At 43.4% G+C, this 25,376-nt stretch overlaps 1 long non-coding RNA gene across 30 annotated transcripts in view; it reads left to right on the top strand.

Annotated features, from left to right (window-relative positions):
- Positions 1 to 25,376, top strand: part of LOC147369714 (uncharacterized) — a 694,358-nt gene that overhangs the window by 262,869 nt on the left and 406,113 nt on the right. For 5 of the 30 annotated variants that reach the window (XR_015167792.1, XR_015167786.1, XR_015167790.1 and 2 more), the window contains exon 1: positions 7,450 to 7,779. The exons of 3 other annotated variants lie outside the window; for them this stretch is intronic. This is a non-coding gene — a long non-coding RNA (uncharacterized LOC147369714). Of the gene's footprint in view, positions 1 to 7,441; positions 7,780 to 17,145; positions 17,270 to 25,376 lie in introns of those variants that run through there. 22 more of the 30 variants (XR_015167780.1, XR_015167796.1, XR_015167791.1 and 19 more) reach the window with 10 other exon arrangements.

Genomic DNA, 25,376 nt, shown 5'->3' on the forward strand with positions numbered 1-25,376 from the left:
ATCATCGTTTATTGGAGCAAACTTGAATTGGTTTCTTTTGGAGGAAAACTTCCTCTGAAGACTGACAAGGCAGTAGAAGATAGTAGAGCCACTCAGGCAGCCCAAGGGAGCATGAGATAATAAGAATCCCTTACGCTCCTGCTGGCTTTAAAGCTCTCAGAGCATTTCATGCATACCACCTAATTTGGTCCTCTTGGTAGTCCTATAAGACAGGAAGAATAGGGAGTCCTATCCTTAGGTGGGTAAACTGAGCCATGGGGTATCAGGTATGTCATATAACAGCAAAGCTATTTCTGCAGTCATTTTTTCAGTAAGCCTTAGGCATGGAGAGATAATCCAGACATTGACCTGACGTGGAGGAACACCCATTAGCTGGGGAAATCAGCACAGGAACATGAATAAGAAATTGTATTATTTGGTTAGCACAGTGACATCCATAAGTCAGAGGACATTAAAGGAAAGAGAAGAAAACCCAGTTTAGCCTAAGGAGGAGTGGTAATCAGGGAAGGCTTCCAGGAGGAGGCGATGCCTGAGATTTAAGGCTGAAGAGGTGTAATCTAGGTGAAGGGGTTGGGAAGATAGCACAAGCAAAAGCATGGCCTGGAGAAATGGCCTGAGAATTTAAAAAAATGAGGAATGGAAAATCAAAGAAATCATCGAACTTGGATCTTAAAATGCCCTGAATGCCTTCCTAGGGACCTTGAGTTGGTCACTGGGGGTGGGGGTGGGGGTGGAGGCATTGGAGGGTTTTGGTAAGGGGATACATGCCTAGTTTCACCCAGATTAGAACTCAGATGTTTGATCTTCTGGTGCAACACTCTGGTATCCCAGTTTTACAGCCAGGGCCACATGTTCAGGCCTCATCACAAGCCTAAGCCTCCCTCAGCCTCCTAGAACCCACTAGCCCCTCATCAGAGAACCCACAATTGGCCAACGCAGGTGGCAAAGTCTCTCAGGCTCTGTATCCTTCCTCTGACATTGTGCCTTTCTTCTGCTTATTGGGCTGTTGTCTTCTCAGGACCAAACCTCATATGCTCTAGCCCCTTGCAGAGCCCTTCTGCATATCCAATTGTCTCCATCCATCCGGCTTTAAGTGCCAGCCTTCACCCACACCTCTCGCACCCTCCCCCTGCCCCATCCACCTCCTGCCTTGGAAATGGCCCTTGCTGGGTGAAGTTTTGCTTTCATACCACCGTTTTCTATAGCATCAGGGCCCCAGGACCTGGAACAAGGATTCTTGCATCTCAGCACCCTTGATTCCGTACTTATCTACTCTGTCGTTCATATATATACATATGCTCTCTCTGAAACCGCTACTTTTGAGATATCTTGTCTGGTCTGTTGTAAAGAATGTGAACTGCTCTGTTAGGTCCTAACAATTGCTAACCATGTGGCCTTATGAATTCTCTACAGGCCTCTTTCTTCATCTATAAATTAGGGATCACATTAATATCTACATCCAAGGGATGCTGTGAGATTTAAATGAGATAATGCATGTAAAGGACTTAATGTGGTAAACACTTGATAAATCTTTTTTTTCCCCCATTATCGTCATGCTGGGGCTTCCCAGGTGGCACTAGTGGTAAAGAACCCACCTGCTGATACAGGAGACATAAGAGACGTAGGTTCAATCCCTGGGTTGGGAAACTTGCCTGGAGGAGGACATGGAAACCCACTCCAGTATTCTTGCCTGGAGAATTCCATGGACAGAGGAGCCTGGCAGGCTACAGTCCGTGGGGTCGCAAAGAGTCGGACACGACTGAAGCAACTTAGCATGCATGTAGTGACTTTAGAGGCATCCGGTTCAGACAGTGGAGAAAATGGAGCAGCATCATTAGACTCTCTCTTTGTAGGAAGTGCAAACACTCAGCATGTAATTCATCCAAAGTGGCTTTTAGAGAGGCAGGAAGAAAGGTGAAAAAGCTTCAGTGACGGGGTTGGGAGGTTAGTTGTCAGATTGTCTGGGTTCTAGTTCACCTCTGCCACTAACTCCTCTGCGGACGGGGGTCTATAAAGCTCACTCTTTCTGTAGCTCTCATCTCTCTCACCCATAAACAGAGTGGGCTTCTGGTGGCTCAGATGGTAAAGAATCTGCCTGCAATGCAGGAGACTGACCTGGGTTCACTTCCTGGGTCAGGAAGATCCTGTAGAGAAGGAAATGGCAACCCACTCCAGCATTCTTGCCTGGAGAATTCCATGGACAGAGGAGCCTGGTGGGCTATACAGTCCATGGGGTCACAGAGTTGGACACAACTGAGTAACTAACACTTTCACTTTTAAACAGCTGAATACTGCCAGCTCTCCTAGTTTGTGATTCTACCACTGGAGTCTACATTAAGTCCATTCTCAGCCTCTGCCAAGTCTGGAGATACTCAGGGCTGGGACGTCTGACCACGTGGGATGTCTGGTCTGGGCCAGAGGCTGGACTTGGAACTGCAGTGTCCACCTGCCACTGCCTGGGTAAGGGACAGGATGGTGCTATTGCCCATCCAACAGACACCAGCCCTCCCATCCCCAAGCTGCAACTCGAGGCTGGTGCTGGGAGTCTAGTTCTGTGGTCCATTTTTGGTAGTTCTGGATACATTTTAAAGTTCCAGACCAATCTAGGACGCCACAAATTTAGCTGGAGTCAACCGTCTTGTTCTTTGCCTTAGCCCCTCTGAGGGCTTCTGTGCCTGATCAGCCAGCAACTGGTGGGGTCAGAAGATGGGCCAAGATAGGGTTCAGAAAGCTGATGGAAAAGAAGCAAGCAGAGGCTGAGAGGTGGGTTCTGAATAAATACTGGATGGATGGATGGATGGATGGATGGATGGCATGAGACTGCATAGGTGGATGAATGGGTGGTGGAATAAGTGAGGGAGAGGCACTGAGGGGGATTGGCACCAATGCCTGTCAGTGAGAGGATGCTGAATAAGTATTTGCCAAGTTGATGTTGAAGAAATTTGAGAGAGAAAAAAATGAGATGGAAGAATATAAAGAGAAAATAGAGCAGGGTGGAAAATGACTGAGAAAGAAATACAAAGAAAGAAAACAGTAGACAAGGAAAAAGTGACAATAGGAAGGAAGGATAAGAGGGAGAGAGGGAGGGAACCATGAGAGGTGGATGTGACAGACAACAGACTGAGACACAGGTGAAAGTGGGGAGTGTCCTGCCTATAGTTCTTCCATATCCTTTGCTAGAGCTGCCTGAAGTTCCAACACTGGAATTAGAAACTTTGTGTACATGTGGTGTGTGTGTGTGTGTGTGTGTGTGTGTGTGTGTGCATGTGATGTGTGTTAAGGCACTGACCTCTACTAAAATCCAGAATTTCCTGAACTAGTACAAAACCGGAAATTGTTATCAGGTCATTCCTTCTTAAAGCCAACCTGACAGCAGTGTTTGGATTCAGTTGCCTTGAAAAGATAAGTAAGTAAGCCCAGGCCAGGTCCATGGGCTGCATTTCCAGGGCAGTGATGGGAAAGGTAAACAGCAGAGAACCAGGTCCTGCAACAGGAAGTTCAGTTCATTCACTCAGTTGTATTCGACTCTTTGCGACCCCATGGACTGCAGCACGCCAGGCTTCCCTGCCCATCACCAACTCCAGGAGCCTACTCAAACTCATGTCCACCGAGTCAGTGATGCCATCCAACCATCTCATCCTCTGTCATCCTGTTCTTCTCCCGCCTTCAATCTTTCCCAGCATCAGGGTCTTTTCCAATGAGTCAGTTCTTTACATCAGGTGGACAAAGTATTGGAGTTTTAGCTTCAGCATCAGTCCTTCCAATGAATATTCAGGACTGATTTCTTTGAGGATTGACTGGTTGAATCTCCTTGCAGTCCAAGGGACTCTCAAGAGTCTTCCCCAACACCACAGTTCAAAAGCATCAATTCTTCAGCGCTCAGCCTTCTTTATAGTTCAACTCTCACATCCATACATGACTACTGGAAAAACCATAGTTTTGACTAGATGGACTTTTGTTGGCAAAGTAATGTCTCTGCTTTTTAATATGCTGTCTAAGTTGGTCATAGCTTTTCTTCCAGAAGAAAGCATCTTTTAATTTCATGGCTGCAGTCACCATCTGCAGTGATTTTGGAGCCCCCCAAAATAAAGTCTCTCACTGTTTCTGTTATTTCCCCATTTACTTTCCATGAAGTGATGGGACCAGATGCCATGATCTTAGTTTTCTGAATGTTGAGTTTTAAGTCCAAAAATTCTCTTATATGTGAGGTCCTTTGACTTCTATCTCATTTGACCTCTGACCATTCCTAAGGGGCATCCCAAGTTGGAGCAAGAAGTCCCTAGAGACTGTTTGGTCCAGGGGTCCCCATCACAGGGTACATATACCAGTGGTAGTAGCAAGGGAATTTTTTAATGGAATGCAGGTGAACATTTTTGTTTATTTGAATAATTACATATATGCTGAGATAGTTATCCTCAACTGATGTAAGTAATGCTGGTTTTTAACAGTGATAAGGTTTTCTTATTAAAATTTAAGCAAACAGAGTTGAGGTAAAGCCAGATTATTAAATAAGTTATGATGAAGCAAGCTGTCATGCCATGTTGAAGAGGCACCAAGATGGCATAGCCATAGTTGGGGAAATGCATTTCTCATTCAAACTCCTCCTTTCACATATAGGGCCACTGGGACCCAGAGAAGGGAAGTATCTGGCTTAGAACCAGGGGTGGAGTTGGACCAGAACCCCAGCCTCCCATCTCCTCAATGAGCTTTCTATTTGCCTGTAGTGCCCCCACAATCCTCCTCTGATCATCCTTCTTAAAGCCTCAAGCAATCCATCTGTTAATTACGGGTCTGCTTGACAAATTCTAAATCCCCTATTGCTTCCATTCATGGATGAAAATAATTTGTTTCACAATTACTTGTCATGGTAGCTATCTTGAAACCGTATGAGCATTAGACACAGTGTGATTGTTGTAGGTTGTCCTTGATTTATAGAATAAGTAAATATTGAGAAAAATGGTGTACAATTCAAATTTGTACAAATCAAATTCCATTGATTTACTTTATCTTGGAGGTGTTTGATTTTAATTTTTGAATTCTTTTCAGTTGGTAATTGCTTCAAGACATTTATTGATTGTAAAGAAAAGAACACTAGACTAAAAGGTTGGAAAACTGGGTACCAGGTCCAACCCTGCAATCTCATAAAATGTGATCTTGAGAAATCTTGAACCTCTTTGCATGTCAGCTTCCCCAAATGAAATTTAAAAAATGGCAGGGTTTGAGGGGAGGATCTCTGTAAGCCTTTCTTCTATCTCTAATCTCAGAGGCTTCCCTGATTGTATGTTCTTGATCCCAATTGACTTCCTCTCCTCTCTAGCCTTTTCAAAGTTGAGAACACATAAAAGTTAGACCACCAACAGGAACAATTTCAAATCATGTCCATGCTAGGATTAGAAAATGGGGGTAAAGAGACAGAAGGAAGGCAAGGGCTGGCATGAGGTGAAGATGCAGTGAACAGCTTTGTAATTGTCTGTCTAACTTCCCTTTGCAAAGAGTTACCCCTTGTCATCATCAAAATCGCTGCAGAAAGATTATATTATACTATGACCTCACCTTTAAGACATAAACTAATTGATTCAGGGGCTTGTAGGCACCTGCCCCAATTTGGGCTAATCAGAGTATCTCATGGAGAAGTTTATAGTCTTGAGAAAGAGAATCTAGACTCTTTGAGTGTCTTTACTGATGTAAATCTTGGGGGCTGCTAGTGGTAATTTTTGTCTTCAGCCATGAATGCCATGATACCTGAACGAAGGAGCAGAATAGAACTGAAGCAGGCACATGAGGAAAAAAAAAGAGAAAAGGAAAAGAATATGACTTCTGATAGCACTGAGACTTCAATTCCTTATTTCTGATGCTTAGCTGCATTTCATCCTTACCCTTATTGAGATATCCCACTATCCTTATAAATTATTCCCCAACACACTCTTTCTTATTGCCAAGGCTGGTGTAAGTTGGGCTCTGTCACTTGCCAGGAAGGAGATTTCTAATAACTGACAGGGACCCCATTCCAGACCCACCAAAGCAGAATCTCTGGTGCTGGGTTCCAGACAGATATATATATTTTAAATTTATTTATTTTTTAATGGAAGATAATTGCTTTACAGAATTTTGTTGTTGTCAAACCTCAACATGAATAAGCCATAGGTATACATATATCCCCTCGCTCTTGAACCTCCCTCCCATCTCCCTCCCCATCCTACCCATTTAGGTTGATACAGAGCCCCTGTTTGAGTTTCCTGAGCCATATAGCAAATTCCCATTGGCTATCTATTTTACATATGGTAATGTAAGTTTCCATGTTACTCTTTCCATACATCTCACCCTCTCCTCCCCTCTTCCCATGTCCATAAGTCTATTCTCTATGTTTGCTTCTCCACTGCTGCCCTGTAAATCAATTCTTCAGGACCATTTTTCTAGATTCCGTATATATGTGTTAGAATACAATTTCTCTTTCTGACTTACTTCATTCTGTATAATAGGCTCTAGGTTCACCCACCTCATTAGAACTGACTCAAATGTGTTCCTTTTTATGGCTGAGTAATATTCCATTGTGTATATGTACCACAATTTCTTTATCCATTCATCGGGACAAACACAGCCTCTTCAATAAATGGTGCTGAGAAACTGGACAGCTATATGTAAAAGAATGAAATTAGAACACTTCCTAACACCACACACAAAGATAAACTTAAAATGGATTAAAGAGCTAAATGTAAGATCAGAAACTAAAAAACTCTTGGAGGAAAACATAGAAAGACACTTCATGACATAAATCAAAGCAAGATCCTCTATGACCCACCTCCTAGAGTAATGGAAATAAAAATAAACAAGTGGGACCTGATTAAACTTAAAAGCTTTTGCACAGCAAAGGAAACTATAAGCAAGGTGAAAAGACAACCCTCAGAATGGGAGAAAATAATAGCAAATGAAACAACTGACAGAGGATTAATTTCCAGAATATACAAGCAGCTCACACAACTCAATACCAGAACAACAAACTACCCAATCAAAAAGAGGGAAAAGGCCTAAACAGACATTTCTCCAAAAAAGACATACAGATGGCTAACAAACACATGAGAAGATGCTCAACATCGCTCACTATTAGAGAAATGCAAATCAAAACTACAATGAGATATCACCCCACACCAGTCAGAATGGCCATCATCAAAAAGTCTACAAACAATAAATGCTGGAGAGGGTGTGGAGAAAAGGGAACGTTTTTGCACTGTTGGTGGGAATGTAAATAGATACAGACTGATATTTGACGTAAAAACTCCAAAGATGATGCTCATGTGCAGCCAGGCTCAAGAACCTGCTGAGAAGTACCATGGAGAGAAACTTCTAGAGTAGCACACTTGAGGTGTCTCAATCTGATTCAACTCTAACCACTTACGTGCTCTCAAGCTCAATTTGTAACAGGTCCTCACCTGTTGCACAGAGATCCTCCTCCTCATCTTCCACTCTTCCCAGAGCTGTTGTGCGGAGTGAAAGGGGCACACCTGTGGCAGGTTGCATTCCCCAGGAAGCTGACTCCAGGGGAGACGCGCGGGCCGGAAGTTCACTCGAGTTGCTCTCAGGAGCCGCTCTTGTGAGAGGAGAGGCAGGGCAGCAGGTTGGGTGAGAGGACAGAGGCCCAGCGGGTAGCTCTGCGTGGAGAAGACCCTTCAGCACTGTCCTCAGTTGGCCTGAGGCAGCCCTCCTGTCTGTCAGTCACTGCAGGCGGGCACACAGCTGCCCAGACCTCCATTCTCGGAGGGGCGTCTGAGCGGCACTTCACAGGTTAGTCAATTCCTTCACACTCTTTGTTGCATAAATAAAGGGAACTCCTTACCCTCCTGAGACCTTGCCTGCCTCGAGCGTGTCCGGTTAGAATAAAGCCCCTCCACCTCTGTAATCTTTGAAACCTCTAGGCAACCCCTGCTTCAACCTGAATTCAGTCAATCCCCACATTTTATTATCCTCTTTGTTTTTGCTACTATTGTCTTAGTTCAGTTTGCTTATCTTCTCGTTTGAATTATTTCAACAGCTTCCTTATAGCTCTCCCTGCTTCCCGAATTCTTTTGCTGAAATTTATCCTGCTCGCAACTGCCAGAGGGATGCCTCTCAAAGGCAGAGCCAAGCCTCTGATTACTGTGCTGAAAACCTTTCAGCGGTTCCTTACTGCCCTCAGGGTATAAACCAAGTTGAAGTTGTGGTGCTGTCTGTCTGGTTCTTTCCCTCCCTCCTTCCCTCCCAGTAAGCTGCTCACAGCTTCTGTCACACAGTGAGTGCCCTGCTCTGCGCCTTCTTGTCTTTTTCTTGCACTATTCACTCCTCTTAGAATGACCTAGCATTGAAATGTGAAACAGATCGACAGTCCAGGTTCATGCATAAGACAGGGCACTCAGGGCCGGTGCACTGGGATGACTCTGAGGGATGGGATGCGGAGGGAGGTGGGAGAGGGGTTCAGAATGGGGAACACATGTACACCCATGGCTGATTCATGCAATGTATGGCAAAAACCACTACAATATTGTAAAGTAATTAGCCTCCAATTATCAACCAGTCCATTCTAAAGATCAGTACTGGATATTCATTGGAAGGACTGATACTAAAGCTGAAACTCCAATACTTTGGCCACCTCATGCCAAGAGTTGACTCATTGGAAAAGACCCTGATGCTGGGAGGGATTGGGGGCAGGAGGAGAAGGGGACGACAGAGGATGAGATGGCTGGATGGCATCACCGACTCGATGGATGTGAGTTTGAGTGAACTCCAGGAGTTGGTGATGGACAGGGAGGCCTGGTGTGCTGTGATTCATGGGGTCGCAAAGAGTCGGACATGACTGAGCAACTGAACTGAACTGAAAATAAATAAATTAAAAAAAAAATTAATAAACACATACACCCCACAGAAAGAAGGACCTTGCCCTTCCCATCTGGTTAATTCATATACATCCTTTAAGATGTCACTTCCCCCAAAAACAATCCTGGACTCTCTCGGGGGCTCCCAATGCTTTTGTCCAACAGAACTCATCATTTTATGTTATTTTGCTTGCTTTTTATTATTAAAAATTATGATTCTAATATCTAACATTTATTGACTGCTGACTTGGTATACCATGCTAAATGCTTTGTATAGATTATCTCATTTAACCCTCAAATAACCTTATGACATTAGTACTATTCTTGTATCTATGGAAGAGTGAATTGAGCCTGCAAGTTATTCGTTCAATGTCATGTAGCTAGTGTAGTTAGGATTTGAAGCCAAGGCTGTCTGATTACACTATTTTGTTTTAGTAATCATTTAACCTCAGAACTCAGAATGGTGTCTACCATATCACCTTTTGAACTAAACCTGGCACAGTGACTAGATCATGGTTTGTTTTCCATAATGGATTTCTCCACTGTATCAAATATGTAGAAATAGGTTGATCTGTCTTTCATTTCAGTAAAGGTAATATAATGCCTACTTATTTTTCCACATGGTAAAGATAGGTTCTTGCTTGGTTTAAATTTCAGATCCTGTGTAGTAGATACAACTTCTACCTGAGTTAGTAGGGGTCCAAGGAGTAAAGAAAGAGTAGATGTGTATTGTGTCTCTTGCAATCCCTTTTAACCTCCCCACTACCCCAACAAGGTAGGTTTCACTTTCTCAGTTTTACATCTTTGGAAAGAGAGGCCTTGGAATGTAGAGTGACCTCATCATTGTCATACGGCTAATATGTGGAGGAGCCAGGGTTCAGATTCAAGCCCGTCCAGCTCCACACTCTTCACTTATTCCTGAATCGCCCTGCAGTCCTGCCCATCTCTGTTCCTAGAAAGGCTGGCTTGTCCCCAGAGATCAGAACAGCTTCTAATGATCATTAATGTTCTTCAGTTCAGTTCAGCTCAGTCGTGTCCGACTCTTTGCGACCCCATGAATTGCAGCACACTAGGCCTACCTGTCCATCACCTGCTGCTGCTGCTAAGTCGCATCAGTCGTGTCCGACTCTGTGCGACCCTATAGACGGCAGCCCAACAGGCTCCCCCGTCCCTGGGATTCTCCAGGCAAGAATCCTGGAGTGGGTTGCCATTTCCTTCTCCAATGCATGAAAGTGAAAAGTGAAAGTGAAGTTGCTCAGTTGTGTCCGACTCTTAGCGACCCCATGGACTGTAGCCCACCAGGCTCCTCCGTCCATGGGATTTTCCAGGCAAGAGTACTGGAGTAGGGTGCCATTGCCTTCTCCGTCCACCACCTAGGCATCTTCAATTGCTGGTGCAGTTGCTCCCCTGGGGGAGGGAGCTGCTCGATCTCCAGGTCCTATGCTCTTCTATTAGGTAATGAGCAGGTAGCTCCCTGGGGAACCTAATGGAAATGACGGGGCAGAGCCCTGAGCGGAAAGGGAGCTGCTGTTTTCTGAAACCACCATCTTTCAAGGGTCTTGTCCAGGTATGTTATTCAAGAGAAAGCTAAGAGTTTGCCTAAACCCATAGAGACAGAAAGTTAATGAGTGGTTACCAGCAGCTGAGGGGTGTCCTGGGGAGTAATTGCTTAATGGTTACCATGGTATCTCCTTTGAGGGTGATGAAAATGCTCTCAAACTAGGTGGTGGTGATGGTTGTGCAACTTTGTGAGTGTACAAAATGCACCAGAATTGTGCCTTTTAAAAGGGTTGTGCTGTGGGCTTAGTTGCTCAGTCATGTCTGACTCTTTATGACCCCATGGACTGTAACCTGCCAGGCTCCTCTGTCCATGGGGATTCTCCAGGCAAGAATACTGGAGTGGGTTGAAAGGATTACAATGGTAAAGTTTGTGTCATCTGCATTTTACCACAATTTTTTAAAAAGTTTCCATAAAAAAGTGGGCCAGGTTTGTGGACCATTTGCAAACAGGTATGGTTGTCATGCCCATCTATGTGTCTAAACTGATTTCTCACAGCTGCTTTGGTAGTAAAATACAGTAATGAACAGCCGGCAGCTATAAACATTCCCACAGTCTGCGTGTAGGTGTGATTTGCTTTTACTCTTGACTCCTGCCCAGAACTTCTTCCCTGAATCCAAGGAGACAGTGTGGTGTGGCAGAATAAGCCTGGGCTTTGGAGTCACGTAGGCCCGTATCTGAATCCCAGGTTGCTATTTACTTACTGTGCTTGAGAGAACTTGACTTATCTCTGAGCCTTGGGAATCTGTAAAACAGGAATGATAATAGCACTTTCCAAATAGAACTTGGTGAAGATTAGAATTGCTGTCCAAGGAGTCTGACATCTAGAAGGTGATCAGCAAATGCTTCTCCCCTTCTTGTTCTACTCCTCCTCCTCTTCCTCTTTCTCCTTTTTTTCCCCTCCTAATTCCTCTCTTGTTCCTCATTATTATTGTTAAACAAAAAAGAAATGCTAAGGCTAGCAGAAGAGGGCGGACAAAGGAAAGGATTTAGAGAAGCAGAATGTTCTGTAAATGATAGAGCTAACTGTAACGGCAACGATATTAAATGGGTATTGACAGGACTGTGATGCCTTCTGATCCTCCCACTCTCTTTCCCTTGTTCCTCACTTTTATTCTAGTAACATTCAGAAAAGACTTATTATTCGCAATTGACAGATGGGGACACTGAGACTCAGGCAGGCCAAATCGGTGACTCCAAGTCACACTGGAAATGGCAGAGCCAGAACTGGAACGAGAGCCAAGTACACGCCCATGTCTGGCTTGCTGCTTTCTGCAACCACAGCTGTAGTCAGAGCTGCTGAATGTGTTTGTAACATCATTCATAAAAAAGAGATACTGAACTTTGTCATGCAAGGAGTTTGTCTTCTTGAGGTTGCTAAGAGATTCTGTTCGACTATCCTACACTCTGCTGATTCTCTTCACTAGGTGGCATAATCTGAGTAGAGATCATTAGTATTGTCATTAGGAGTCCTGAGTTCTAGTCCTGACTTGGCCCTTAAAGCCTCCAGGAAGATAGCTTAAGTCATAGTAATATAGTTCACTTTTTAAAATTAGTTTATTCTTTCATTTATTCATAGGTTCTTTAATGAACAGGTTTTCTGCTAGGTGCCAGGGATAAATGGAACAATAAACAAGCCAGATGTGGTTTTTTTTTTTTTTTTTTCCTTCCTTTATGAAGTTTACATTTTACTGAAGGAGAAGAATAATTTAATAAGCAAAGCAGTACATAAATGAAATAATTACAATTTGTATCAAATGTTCAAAAGGAAATAAAAAAAGAGCCAAGATGGGACATAACAGACAGAGAGGGTGATCAGAAGGAAGACAGAGAACAGACTTTGAAATTGAGAGCTGACACCCAGTGAGAGGAGCAGGGGTGTCAAGGGAGCTGAGTTTCCAGAAGAAAATGTCATGGATAGAGTGCTAAGGCTGGAGAGGATTCAGAGGGGTTAGGAACTGTCTTGCTGTACCTCACTGTGCACAATATTCGCTGAACTCAGTGAGGCAAGGTGTGAGCTGAGAGGCTGAAAGAAAACTCAAGGAGCCATAGGAACTGAAGACATGAGAGGGTGTGGGGCAAGAGAGCCTGACCACTGCCATCTTGGCTAATTTGCTCTTTCCCTACAGGAACCTAAAGAAAACAGGGTGGCCACAGATTAATGAGGAAGCAAAGAGTGGCCTGAGCTGAGACTGAGGAGAGACAGAGCCCAGGCTGTTCAGAGAGTGCCTGCTATAATAAGGACTTTGAATTTTAAGAGCTATAGGAATCCTTTGAAAGCTGTGTGATCTGTTTTGCATTTTAAGAAGGTAAATTAAGTTGCTTATATGAAGAATGGGCCAGAGAGGGAAGCCAGGGGCCCAATTAAGACACTGTAACCATGAAACAAGCAAGAGTTGAGTGGCTTTGAATTGGAGTGATGACAAGACAGCAAGATACAGAGAGATTGATAATCTGTTTTGGAGATAGAATCTAAAGGACTTGATGTAGGTTGGCTGTGGAGAGGCATGGTCACAATAATTTTGTGTACGGCCCCTGGAAGCTGGGGGTGAATGGGGTGGGAGTAGAGGAATAACTAGTTCCATTTTGAACATGTCGGACCATAAAGAAAAGGGCAGAGAGACGATGAAGAACAGGGAAACCGACGTTTGAGGACCTTGCATAAGGTCTGGAACAGCCATTAAGGCACTGAGCGGCTGTAAGTAACTTTTGTTCTGATCCCAGTTTCTCCATCCATATTATGTATGGAGTAGATGATAGCTTGTGCTTGTCCCCACCTAAACATTCTATGATTCTAATAATATGCTTACTTGTCACTCATGGATCTATCTAAAATAGTGAAAACCTGTTTATTTTATTTTATTTTTTGGGGAGGGGAACACATGTACACACATGGCTGATTCATGTCAATGTATGGCAAAAACCACTACAAAATTTACAATATTGTAAAGTAATTAGCCTCCAATTAAAATAAATAAATAAATAAAATAAACCTGTTTGTATTGGAAATCTCTTCTACCCCTCACAGGGTGTCCCTTGTGGCTCAACTGGTAAAGAATCCGTCTGCAATGAGGGAAACCAGGGTTCTCTCCCTGGGTTGGGAAGATCCCTTGGAGAAGATAAAGGCTACCCACTCCAGTATTCTGGCCTGGAGAATTCCACGGACAGTGTAGTCCATGGGGTTGCAAAGAGTCGGACATGACTGAGCAACTTTCACTCACTATTCCTCATATGTTAGTGAATTCCTGCTATAAATACCACTTCCTTTCCTTTGTCTTAAGGGATTTTTTTGAGGTCTTCACACGGGAGCCCTTCATCTGACTTTGTCAGAGTTGGGTGAACCTCCACAGAGTTATAAGCCAGAACTTTAATTCTGTTACATTCACTCATTTGTTACTTCTGTGTTTCTGTCACTTTCTTTATTTTTGATTGCTTAGACGTTAGCTCCCTAATTCACAAACTTTGCACATTAGAATAACCTGAGGATCCTTTAAAATTACTGATGCCTGGGCCTTACCGCCAGCTATTGATTTAGTTGAGATGTGAGCTGGGCATTAAGGCTTCTAAAAGCTCCTCAGGTAACTGTAATGTGCCACAAAGATTGAGAATCACTGTGTTCCTGATAACTAAGATGGGTGCGTGTGTATGTGTTCAGTCGCTAAGTCACGTCCCACTCTTTGCGACCCCATGGACTATAGCCTGCTGGGCTCCTCTGTGCGTGAGATTCCCCAGGCAAGAATACTGGAGTGGTTTGCCATTTCCTTCTCTGGGGGATCTTCCTGACCAGGGATTGAACCTGTGTCTACCGCATTGGCAGATGGATTCTTTACCACTGAGCCACCAGGGAAGCCCAATAATTAATATACTGCTTGATAATTAAGGTATGAGCTAGTAAATGGCAAGCTAGAAGGGAAAGACTCGAAACAGTGCCTCCTCTCTTAGGACTTTAGAAGTTCCCCAGAATCCCAGGGGTTCAAAGGATAAGGACTGGAAGGTGGAACAGTAGGATAAGTTATTACTATAGGGAAGAGGATCAGCTCTACGCCTTGTCCGCTGAGAGTCAACTACATAGCAAGTGTATTTTTCTGTTGTTTCTTCTCCTATTCCCCTCAACAGATTCAAGACTCTCGTCTAACCTGTCTTGAATCAAAATTGTGCTGTATTAGTCAACACATACAGAACATACGCTGTCACTCCCGTCACCAACCAGACATTGGCAGTCAATGAACTAAATCCCGAACATGTCCTCCCAAACTCTCACTACTCAATGATTGTGGTAGTCACTGCATCAGTAGGTCAGAGTTGGCAGAAAAATATCTATCTATCATCTTGACTCTAAGGAATACATAGACATGCATTTTTTTGGAGGAGAGAAAGGATGTGTTTTCATAGTAAGTAATACATGGCCCTGTCCTTCTGATGTTTACTTTGAGAAAGCACCTTCATGTTCTGGTCTTAAGTTTTCTTATCTGAAATAGGAAGTTTGGATCCTTTAGTCTCCTAGTTGCAAAAGCACGAGAGGCCTGTCATTGCAGTGGTGTTTTCTCGGGCTAAGATCAATGAAAGACAAATCAGATTCATTTCAAAGTCACATGTGGAAGATTCATTATTTGAGAAAAAGGGAACCTTGAGGTCATTCATCCTCATCTAATAGGGATGAAGCAGATCTAGAAACCTCATCTCAAAAGGAGAGACATAACTTCTGGCTGTTTTGAGCTAGGTTTTATATTTATTCCCCCTTATTTAACCCAGTTCCTTTATGGAGCATAAATAAATTCTAAGAAGTAGAAGCATTGGAGAAGATTGAAAGATGACTGCATTTTCTCTCCCTCTCCAAATTTGAAGTTTAAAAATCATATTTGCTTTTCCCTTCTTATTTATCAAGGACTATGGGCTTCCCTTGTAGCTCAGACAGTAAAGAATCCACCTGCCGGAGACCCAGGTTTGATTCCTGGGTCAGGAAGATCCCCTGGAGAAGGGAATGGCAACCCACTCCAATATTCTTACCTGGAGAATCCCATGGACAGAGGAGCCTGGTGGGCTACAGTCCATTGGGTAGCAAAGAGTTGGACATGGCTGAGCAGCTAACATTTTCACTTTTTTTTCACGCAGTTGCAAAGCTTAGTAAAAGTAACCAGAGGTATGAACTGTGTTTATAAAGGGTGAAGTCTCATCACTCCTATGCCTCCTTGAGGTTCCTTCTTGGTTTCCCAACTTTTCTCTGTGTAGGGAATGCTGCTACTTGGGAAAGACCAAAGCAAAAAGTCTCATGCAAGCCCTCAGACTACTAGCCCACATTGGAGCCTAGAAAGAATGCCTGCTCCTTACTCTGTTAGTACGCAGTGCCATGAAAAGAGTCAGGCTTTGTAGCCAAACAGATGTGGGTTCAAATCCTAACTTTTCTTCTTACTTGCTCTGTGGCATGGAAAACCTCACCTAGTCTCTCTGAGGCCTGGTTTCCATCGGTAGATAAGGGGTTAATAATTCCTGTCTTTCAGAAGTTCAAAAGTAGAGGACCTGGCTCAGAGTAGATGCTGGACTTAGAAAAACCACCCAGGAAAATCTGGGCCACATAGCCATGACCTCACTATTTCAGGCTTAAGAGGACAAACCCTAATCCTTTCCCTTTTTCCTGAATTGGCAAACAAAACCCAACCGGCCAGGCCTCCTTGGTGGGAGGTGAATTTCTCCAGCCCGATGCGTGTGGACTGCCTTTTGTCCATCTCAGGAGAACTACCCTCCTTTCCCACTGTGTGACTTTGGCATGTTGCCAATCACAGGACCCTCTGCTTCCCTACCACAGAGAGGACAGGTGGCCTAAGACCAATGCTATTCTCCTTCCTCAGAACTTGGATCTCAGTGGAAGCGTGTAAGAAAGGCAAGAACCTGGGGCAGAGGCTTTCTAAAGCTGCAGGAGAAAAAAGACCACAAACTGCTTCCATAGAAAACCCCAGACCCTCCTTCTTCCCTGGCTTCACAAAGCCCTTTGTTTATTTATTTATGCTGTGCTGGGTCTTTGTTGCTGCATGGGGGCTACTCTCTAGTTGCGGTGCACGGGCTTTTCATTGCGGTGGCTTCTCTGATTGTGGAGCATGGGTTCTAGGGTGCATGGCTTTTAGTAGTTCCCATGCATGGGCTTAGTTCCCCCACGGTGTGTGGAATCTTCCCCAACCAGGAATCGAACCCATGTGCCCTGCATTGACAGGCAGATTCTTGACCACTGGGCCCCCTGGGAAGTCCAAGCTCTGACATTTATGATATTCATTTATCCTTTTTCAATTCTGAGCATCATTCAGTGCTGATCTATTTAGCTTCCCTTTTCTATGCTTGAGTTAGAGCAGTGGGTATCCCTGGCTAAGAATATATGACAAAGTTGTCCCTACATGGATGGGGATCTCCCCTTCTAATATGTCTACACTTACTAATTTTGGGTCATTGTGGGCCTCGGGGCATCCAGCACAATGTCTTCATTTAATATCAAAGACACCTGAGGTTGGGAGGTAACGTGTGACTTGGTCATTTTCCCATAGTCATTTGGGGGAAGACCTCAGCTTCAAATTCGGATCCCCTGACACTGAGCCTTGTATTTATTCTGCCTCTTGCTGTCTGAACTTAGGCTGTAAACATTAAGTTCAGCCCCTGCAAGGCCACAATAATAGTTTTCATCCTCAAAAAAGCTAATGAGCTTTCCGTTGTGTCATAGACCATGCCTGCACCCCTGACCAGGTCTCTGGTATTGCAGGCTATTGGTTCAGAAGAGGGGATGGGGAGCTGGTGTGGGAGACTGAGGTTGGATCCAAACAGCCCAGACCACTACACAAGCAGCAGACTTCAAGACCCATCAAAAGATTGTCTTTGCATGAGAGAGGTACTCACCTTAATCTTCTTTGTCACAGACATTCTGACCCTACTCAATAATTTATCTTCTCTATCCTAGAAAGATGGAAGGGTTCCATTTCTGAAACAGAAAAAGCAGAGACAGAAGTTCATTAAACACTAAAAGAGAGGAGACTATTTGCTTTTTCCCTTATAGATGGCAGAGAATGCTGAAACTGAACAGTGTAAGGACAGCTCTAGTCCCTCTTTTTAAGTCTCAGGAAAGCGTGAGGAAAAAAGCAGCCAGAGTGGGCCTCTTATAAAGTGAGATGAAGTTCTTAGCATGGCTCCTTGAACCAAGAGAAAAGAAGAAAAACGCTGGCTTTAGTATACTGAGCACTTCCTGTGGCCTGGGCCCTGGATAGGTGTTATTTAAGCCTGCAGTCACCTTGGAAAGAAGTATTCCCATTACATGGCTTCCCTGGTGGCTCTGTTGGTAAAGAATCCACATGCAATATGCAGGAGACCCAGGTTTGATCCGTGGGTTGGAAAGATCCCTTGGAGAAAGAAATAGCAACCCACTCCAGTATTGGTGCCTGGAGAACCCCATGTACATAGAAGCCTGGCAGACTACAGCCCATGGGGTCGCAAAGAGTAGACATGACTCAGCAACTAAGCCACCACCACCATTCCCATTACACAGGTGAGGAAACTGAGGGTCAGAAAAGGGAGATCATTTGCTAGTAAGCAGTGAAGCCATGGTTTAAGCCAGGATGATGTAAACCTCAGATCTTTACTTAGTATGCTTTACAGCTTCCCACCCATAAAAGGACTCAGTCCCTAACACAGTTTTGAAGTCTGTGACAAACCAAACATTCCTGCTCTAGGCATCTACAGATTGGGATAGCACTTCGACTTTGCAAATTTAATCATTCCTTTTTTTCCTCCGCCCCTGAACCAACCTTTACCGAGTGCTTAGAAAGGGCTACTTAAATCCATAGCCCAAGAAAAATGTATCTTTGTGATTAATATGTGTTAAAATGAGGAGTGACATGGTAATAAAATGGGAAAGGTTTGGGGGCCTTTGGGGAAATCCATCTGACCGCGGGCTGTGGTTCCAATAATGAGGCTGCTATTTTGTGGTCTTGGAGGTAATGTTTTCTGATGCAGGTCGAATGATTAACAAGGAGAATATCTCTGCCTGGAGGAAGGAGGGGTGGAGAGGAAGTGCCGGCAGGAAAATGGCTCAGGACGGGAAACCACAGGCCTTTCCTTCATCATTTTCAGGAGCTGTGAGAATTTTAATTAAGCTCAGAGGCCGGGAGAGGCTGGTTCTCTGCTTGGTCTTTCGCTCTCAGGCTCATTCCTTCTGTGGTGCAAGCTGGGGGTTGAGGTGGGGATGGGGGAGAAGAAAGGGGACTGGAAGGACTCCAGCGGAGAGGAAAGAAAAAACCAGAAGAATGCATTTTCCTAATCTATTTTCTCCACTGTCTAGAGATTTCAGTCAGGTAATTCCTCTTCTGTTTGCCTGGAGAACGGGCTTGCTTGGAGAGTAGAGTGTTAGATGATGGGGGTACTGCAGGGCCATGCAAGGGGGTGACTATGATTATATGTGACCAGAGGATCCAGGAGTACACAAATCCTGCCTTGGTCCACCTATTCTTCTTATGAGCTTCCTCAAAGAGATGTATGCAAAAATAACTCTGTTATTAGCTCAAAGTAAGGATGGCCTGGATCAGGTGTTAACTTTCTCTTCTTGAGACCAGAGGCAGTCCAAGGGGCAAGTAAAGTCTGAATGACATAGTTTTCTCCCAAATTTAGATCCCTCCCAGTATGGCGCTATGGAAATGTACATCTGCTGATAGCAGAGAGAGAGAGAGAAAGAGAGAGAGAGATGGAAAGATGGCATTCTCATCCATTGTCCCCTTAAGCTGTTTCAGGCTGCTGCTGCTGCTGCTAAGTCACTTCAGTCGTGTCCAACTCTGTGTGACCCCACAGATGGCAGCCCACTAGGCTCCGCCTTCCCTGGGATTCTCCAGGCAAGAACACTGGAGTGGGTTGCCATTTCCTTCTCCAATGCGTGAAAGTGAAAGTGAAGTTGCTCAGTAAGTGTCCGACTCTTCGTGACTCCATGGACTACAGCCTACCAGGCTCCTCCGTCCATGGGATTTTCCAGGCAAGAGTACTGGAGTGGGTTGCCATTGCCTTCTCCGTTTCAGGCTAGATGAGGCTAAGGCCTGGCTACAATGCAAGGGAAGGGAAAACATCCTGAGATGTGGGGATGGTTGGACAGAGATCCCACAGGAAGTGTTATTAAGCCTGTGTATGTCTCTCTGAGAACACCACCTTTAGAATAAAAAGCCTAATTCATCTTCTAGACTCTGACCAACCACATAATCATGTCACGTATGTCTGGGGATGGGGTGATGGGGAGGAGGTGGTGGTGAGGTTCATACCTTTCACCTCATTTCATCTTTGGGAGGGAGATAGCAGCTGTGGAGACTCCCGAAAGATCAAATGGAAAAAAGCTATTGAATCTCCCTGTGTTCCTAGTCTTCTACCCCAGTTTTGTCTTTTTGGATGAATGCTGTGGTATCCCTGATAACTCTATCTTTGGTGTCAGAATGATTTTCCTGAATCACCACTCTTATTCACATCACTAAATGCTCGAAAATATTCCATGGATATCACTATCCTGAACAGCCATGGGCAACCTGGCCCTCCTTCTGTTTTTGTAAATAAAGTTTTATTAGAATTGTTATGATCATCTATTTTCATGTTATCTACAGCTGCTTTCACACTGCAGTGTTAGAGTTGGGTGCTTGTGACAGAGAGCTTATGGCTTCTGTCATAAAACCTAAAATATTTACCATTTAGCCCTTTACTAAAGAGTTTCCTGCATCCTGGTCTAGAGAAAGATGTTCAGATGTCTATACCTGGCAGTTGAGGTCTTTGCTCATATTTGTTGTTGTTCAGTCGCTCAGTCGTGTCCTACTCTTTGTGATCCCCTGGACTGCAGCAGGCCACGCTTCCCTGTCCTTCACTGTCTCCCAGAGCTTACTCAAACTCAGGTCCATTAAGTCAGTGATGCCATCTAACCATCTTGTCCTCTGTCATTCCATTCTCCTCCCACCATCAATCTTTTCCAGCTTCACGGTATTTTCTAATGATTCACCTATTCACATCAAGAGGGCAAAGTATTGGAGCTTCAGCATCAGTCCTTCCAATGAACACCCAGGACTGATTTCCTTTAGGATGGACTGGTTGGATCTCCTTGCAGTCCAGGGGACTCTCAAGAGTCTTTTTCAACACCGCAGTTTGAAAGCATCAGCTCTTCAGCACTCAGTCTTCTTTATGGTCTCATATTTGTACATGACTACTAGAAAAACCATAGCTAGAAAAACCCAAACTATCTGGACCTTTGACAGCAAGGTGATGTCTCTGCTTTTTAATATGCTGTCTAGGTTTGTCATAACTTTTCTTCCAAGAAGGAAACATCTTTAAATTTCATGACTGCACACACAGTGATTTTGGAGCCCAATAAAATAAAGTCTCTCAATGTTTCATTGTTTCCCCCTCTATTTGCCATGAAATGATGGAACCAGATGCCATGATCTTCATTTTTTGAATGGTAATTTTAAGCCAGCTTTTTCACTCTCCTCTTTCATCTTCATCAAGAGGCTCTTTAATTCCTCTTTGCTTTCTGCATAAGTGTGGTGTCATCTGCATATCTGAGGTTATTGATATTTCTCCCAGCAATCTTGATTCCAGCTTGTGTTTCAGCAAGTTTGACATTTCACATTATGTATTCTGCATATAAGTTAAATAAGCAGCATGACAACATACAGCTTTGACATACTCCTTTCCCAATTTTGAACCAGTCTGTTGTTCCATGTCCCATGTTGCTTCCTGACCTGCATACAGTTTTCTCAAGAGGCAGGTCAAGTGGTCTGGTATTCCCATCTCTTTCAGAATTTTCCACAGTTTGGTGGGATCCACACAGTCAAAGGCTTTAGTTACATCAATAAAGCAGAAGTAGGTGTTCTTCTGGAATTCTCTTGCTTTCTTTTGATCCAAAGGATGTTGGCAATTTGATCTCTGGTTCCTCTGCCTTTTCCAAATCCAGCTTGTACATCTGGAAGTTCTTGGTTCACATACTGTTGAAGCCTAGCTTGAAGGATTTTGAACACGACCTTGCTAGCATGTGAAATGAGTGCAAGTGTGCGGTAGTTTGAACATTCTTTGGCATTGCCTTTCTTTGGGATTGGGATGAAAATTGATCTTTTTCAGTCTTGTGGCCACTGTTGAGTTTTCCAAATTTACTAGCATATTGAATGCAGCATTTCAACAGCATCATCTTTTAGGATTTGAAATAGCTCAGCTAGAATTCCATCACTCCCACTAGCCTTGTTCATTGTGATGCTTCCTAAGCCCACTTAACTTCACTCTCCAGGATGTTTGGCTCTAGGTGAGTGATCACACAATTGTAATTATCTGGATCATGAAGATCTTTTTTGTATAGCTCTTCTGTGTATTCTTGCCACCTCCTCTTAATCTTCTCCTTCTGTTAGGTCCATGTCATTTCTGTCCTTTATTGTTCCTGTCTTTGCATGAAAATTTCCCGTGGTATCTCTAATTTTCTTGAAGAGATCTCTAGGATTTCCCATTGTATTCTTTTGTTTTATTTCTTTGCACTGATTACTGAGGAAGGCTTTCTTATCTCATCTTGCTGTTCTTTGGAACTCTGCATTCAGGTGTGTATATCTTTCCTTTTCTCCTTTGCCTTTCACTACTCTTCTTTTCACAGCTATTTGTAATCCTCCTCAGACAACCATTTTGCCTTTTTGCATTTCTTTTTCTTGAGGATGGTGTGATCACCACCTCCAGGGCAGCGTTATGAACCTCTGTCCATAGTTCTTCAGGCACTCCATCTATCAAATCTAATCCCTTGAGTCTATTTGTCACTTCCACTGTATAATCATAAGGGATTTGATTTAGGTCATACCTGAATGGTTAGTGATTTTTCATACTTTCTTCAATTTAAGTCTGAATTTGGCAATAAGGAATGATTTGAGCCACAGTCAGCTCCCAGTTTTGTTTTTGTGACTGTATAGAGCTTCTCCATCATTGACTGCAAAGAATATAATCAGTCTGATTTTAGTATTGACCATCTGGGTGATGTCCATGTGTAGAGTCATCTCTTGTGTTGTTGGAAGAGAGTGTTTGTTATGACCAGTGTGTTCTCTTGGCAAAGCTCTGTTAGCTTTTGCCCTGCTTCATTTTGTGCTCTAATGCCAAACTTGCCTATTACTCCAGGTATCTCTTGACTTCCTACTTTTGCATTCCAATCCCCCATGATGAAAAGAACATCAGTTTGTGTTTTTTTTTTTTCTGTTAGTTCTAGAAAATCTTATAGGTTCATAGAACCATTCAACTTCAGCTTCTTCAGCACTACTGGGTGAGTGCATAGCCTTGGGTTACTGTGATGTTGAATGCTTTGTCTTGGAAACAAACCAAGATCATTCTGTCGTTTTTGAGATAGCACCCAAGTTCTGTATTTCAGACTCTTGTTGACTATGAGGACTACTCCAATCCTTCTGAGGAATTCTTGCCCACAATAGTAGATATGATGGTAATCTGAATTAAATTCACCCACTCCTGTCCATTTTAGTTCACTGGTTCCTAATATGTCTGTGTTCACTCTTGCCATCTCCTGTTTGACCACTTCCAATTTACCTTGGAAACAATGAAAGACCTATTTTTCTTGGCCTCCAAATCATTGTGGGTGGTGTCTACAGCCATGAAATTAAAAGATGCTATACCAATGTGGACCTAACTAATTCTTCTTGTTTTATTTATCTCTATTCCCCTTCAAGTACCTTGTGATCCAGCCAAAAAGTTATCCCTTACTTCATGTTTTGTAATTGTTTTTGAGATTTTTATGGAATTATTACATGTGTATAGCAAAATACCAGTATTCTAAGTATATAGCTTGATGAATTTTTAAAATATTGACATATGGTTATCAGTTCAGTTCAGTCACTCAGGCATGTCCAACTCTTTGTGACCCCATGAATCGCAGCATGCCAGGCCTCCCTGTCCATCACCAACTCCCAGAGTTTACCCAAACTCATGTCCACTGAGTCGGTGATGCCATCCAACCATCTTATCCTCTATTGTCCCCTTCTCCTCATGCTCTCAGTCTTTCCCAGCATTATGCTCTTTTCAAATAAGTCAGCTCTTCGTATCAGGTAGCCAAAATATTAAAGTTTCAGCTTCAACATCAGTTCTTCCAATGAACACCCAGGACTGATCTCCTTTAGAATGGACTGGTTGGATCTCCTTGCAGTCCAAGGGACTCTCAAGAGTCTTCTCCAACACCACAGTTCAAAAGCATCAATTTTCTGTACTCAGCCTTCTTTATAGTCCAACTCTCACATCCATACATGACCACTGGAAAAACCATAGCCTTGACTAGACAGACCTTTGTTGACAAAGTAATGTCTCTGCTTTTTAATATGCTGTCTAGGTTGATCATAACTTTCCTTCCAAGGAGTAAGCGTCTTTTAATTTCATGGCTGAAGTCACCATTTGCAGTGATTTTGGAGCCCAGAAAAATAAAGTCAGCCACTGTTTCCACTGTTTCCTCATCTATTTGCCATGAAGTGATGGGACTGGATGCCATGATCTTAGTTTTATGAATGTTGAACTTTAAGGCAACTTTTTCACTCTCCTTTTTCACTTTCATCAAGAGGCTCTTCAGTTCTTCTTTACTTTCTTCCATAAGGATGGTGTCTCTGCATATCTGAGGTTACTGATATTTCTTCCGGAAATCTTGATTCCAGCTTATCCTTCTTCCAGCCCAGTGTTTTTCATGATGTACTCTGCATATAAGTTAAATAGGCAGGGTGACAATATACAGCCTTGATGTACTCCTTTTCCTATTTGGAACCAGTCTGTTGTTCCATGTCCAGTTCTAACTGTTGCCTCTTGACCTGCATACAGGTTTCTCAAGAGGCAGGTCAGGTAGCCTTGTATTCCCATCTCTTTCAGAATTTTCCACAGTTTATTGTGATCCACACAGTCAAAGGCTTTGGCATAGTCAATAAAGCAGAAGTAGATGTTTTTCCAGAACTCTCTTGCTTTTTCCATGATCCAGCAGATGTTGGCAATTTGATCTCTGGTTCCCCTGCCTTTTCTAAAACCAGCTTGAACATCTGGAAGTTCATGGTTCATGTATTACTGAAGCCTGGCCTGGAGAATTTTGAGCATTACTTTACTAATGTGAGATGAGTGCAATTGTGCGGTAGTTTGAGCATTCTTTGGCATTGCCTTTCTTTGGGATTGAAATGAAAACTGACCTTTTCCAGTCCTGTGGCCACTGCTGAGTTTTCCAAATTTGCTGGCATATTGAGTGCAGCACTTTCACAGCGTCATCTTTCAGGATTTGAAATAGCTTAACTGGAATTCCATCACCTCCACGAGCTTTGTTCATAGTGATGCTTCTTAAGGCCCACTTGACTTCACATTCCAGGATGTCTGGCTCTAGGTGAGTGTGAGTGATCACACCATCATGATTATCTGGGTCATGAAGATCTTTTTTGTACAGTTCTTCTGTGTATTCTTGCCGCCTCTTCTTAATATCTTATATTAAGACATATGCTGATAACTGACACTAAAATAAGAAACAGAACATTAATTGTCAGTGCCCCAGAAGCCCTGCTCATTCTCTTTTCTATCCTGATTTCTAATAGTTATAGGTCAGTTTTATCTCTTTTTGATCTTTAATTTGTCTGACTTTGTTGTGGATGTTGTTCAGTCACTCAGTCGTGTCCTACTCTTTGCAACCCCAAGGACTGCAACACACAAGGCTTCACTGTCCTTTACTATCTCTCAGAGTTTGCTCAGACTCATGTTCATTGAGCCAAGGATGCCAATCCAACCATCTCGGCTCTGCCGCCCTCTTCTCCTCCTGCCCTCAATCTCTGCCAATAGGGTCTTTTCCAATGAGTCAGCTACTTTCCCTCAACTTACATTCGTGAAATTCAACCATGTCATTGCCTGTAGTGGTAGTTTGTTTATTCTCATTGCTGATTTCCATTTTGCATGTTTTACATGATTTATTAATTCTACTGTTGATAGACATTTGTGGTTTGTAC

This window comes from Bos grunniens, chromosome 7 (assembly GCF_055505025.1).
Source record: "Bos grunniens cultivar Pamir isolate PY7600 chromosome 7, Bosgru_T2T1.0, whole genome shotgun sequence".
NCBI classification, from domain to species: Eukaryota; Metazoa; Chordata; class Mammalia; order Artiodactyla; family Bovidae; genus Bos; species Bos grunniens.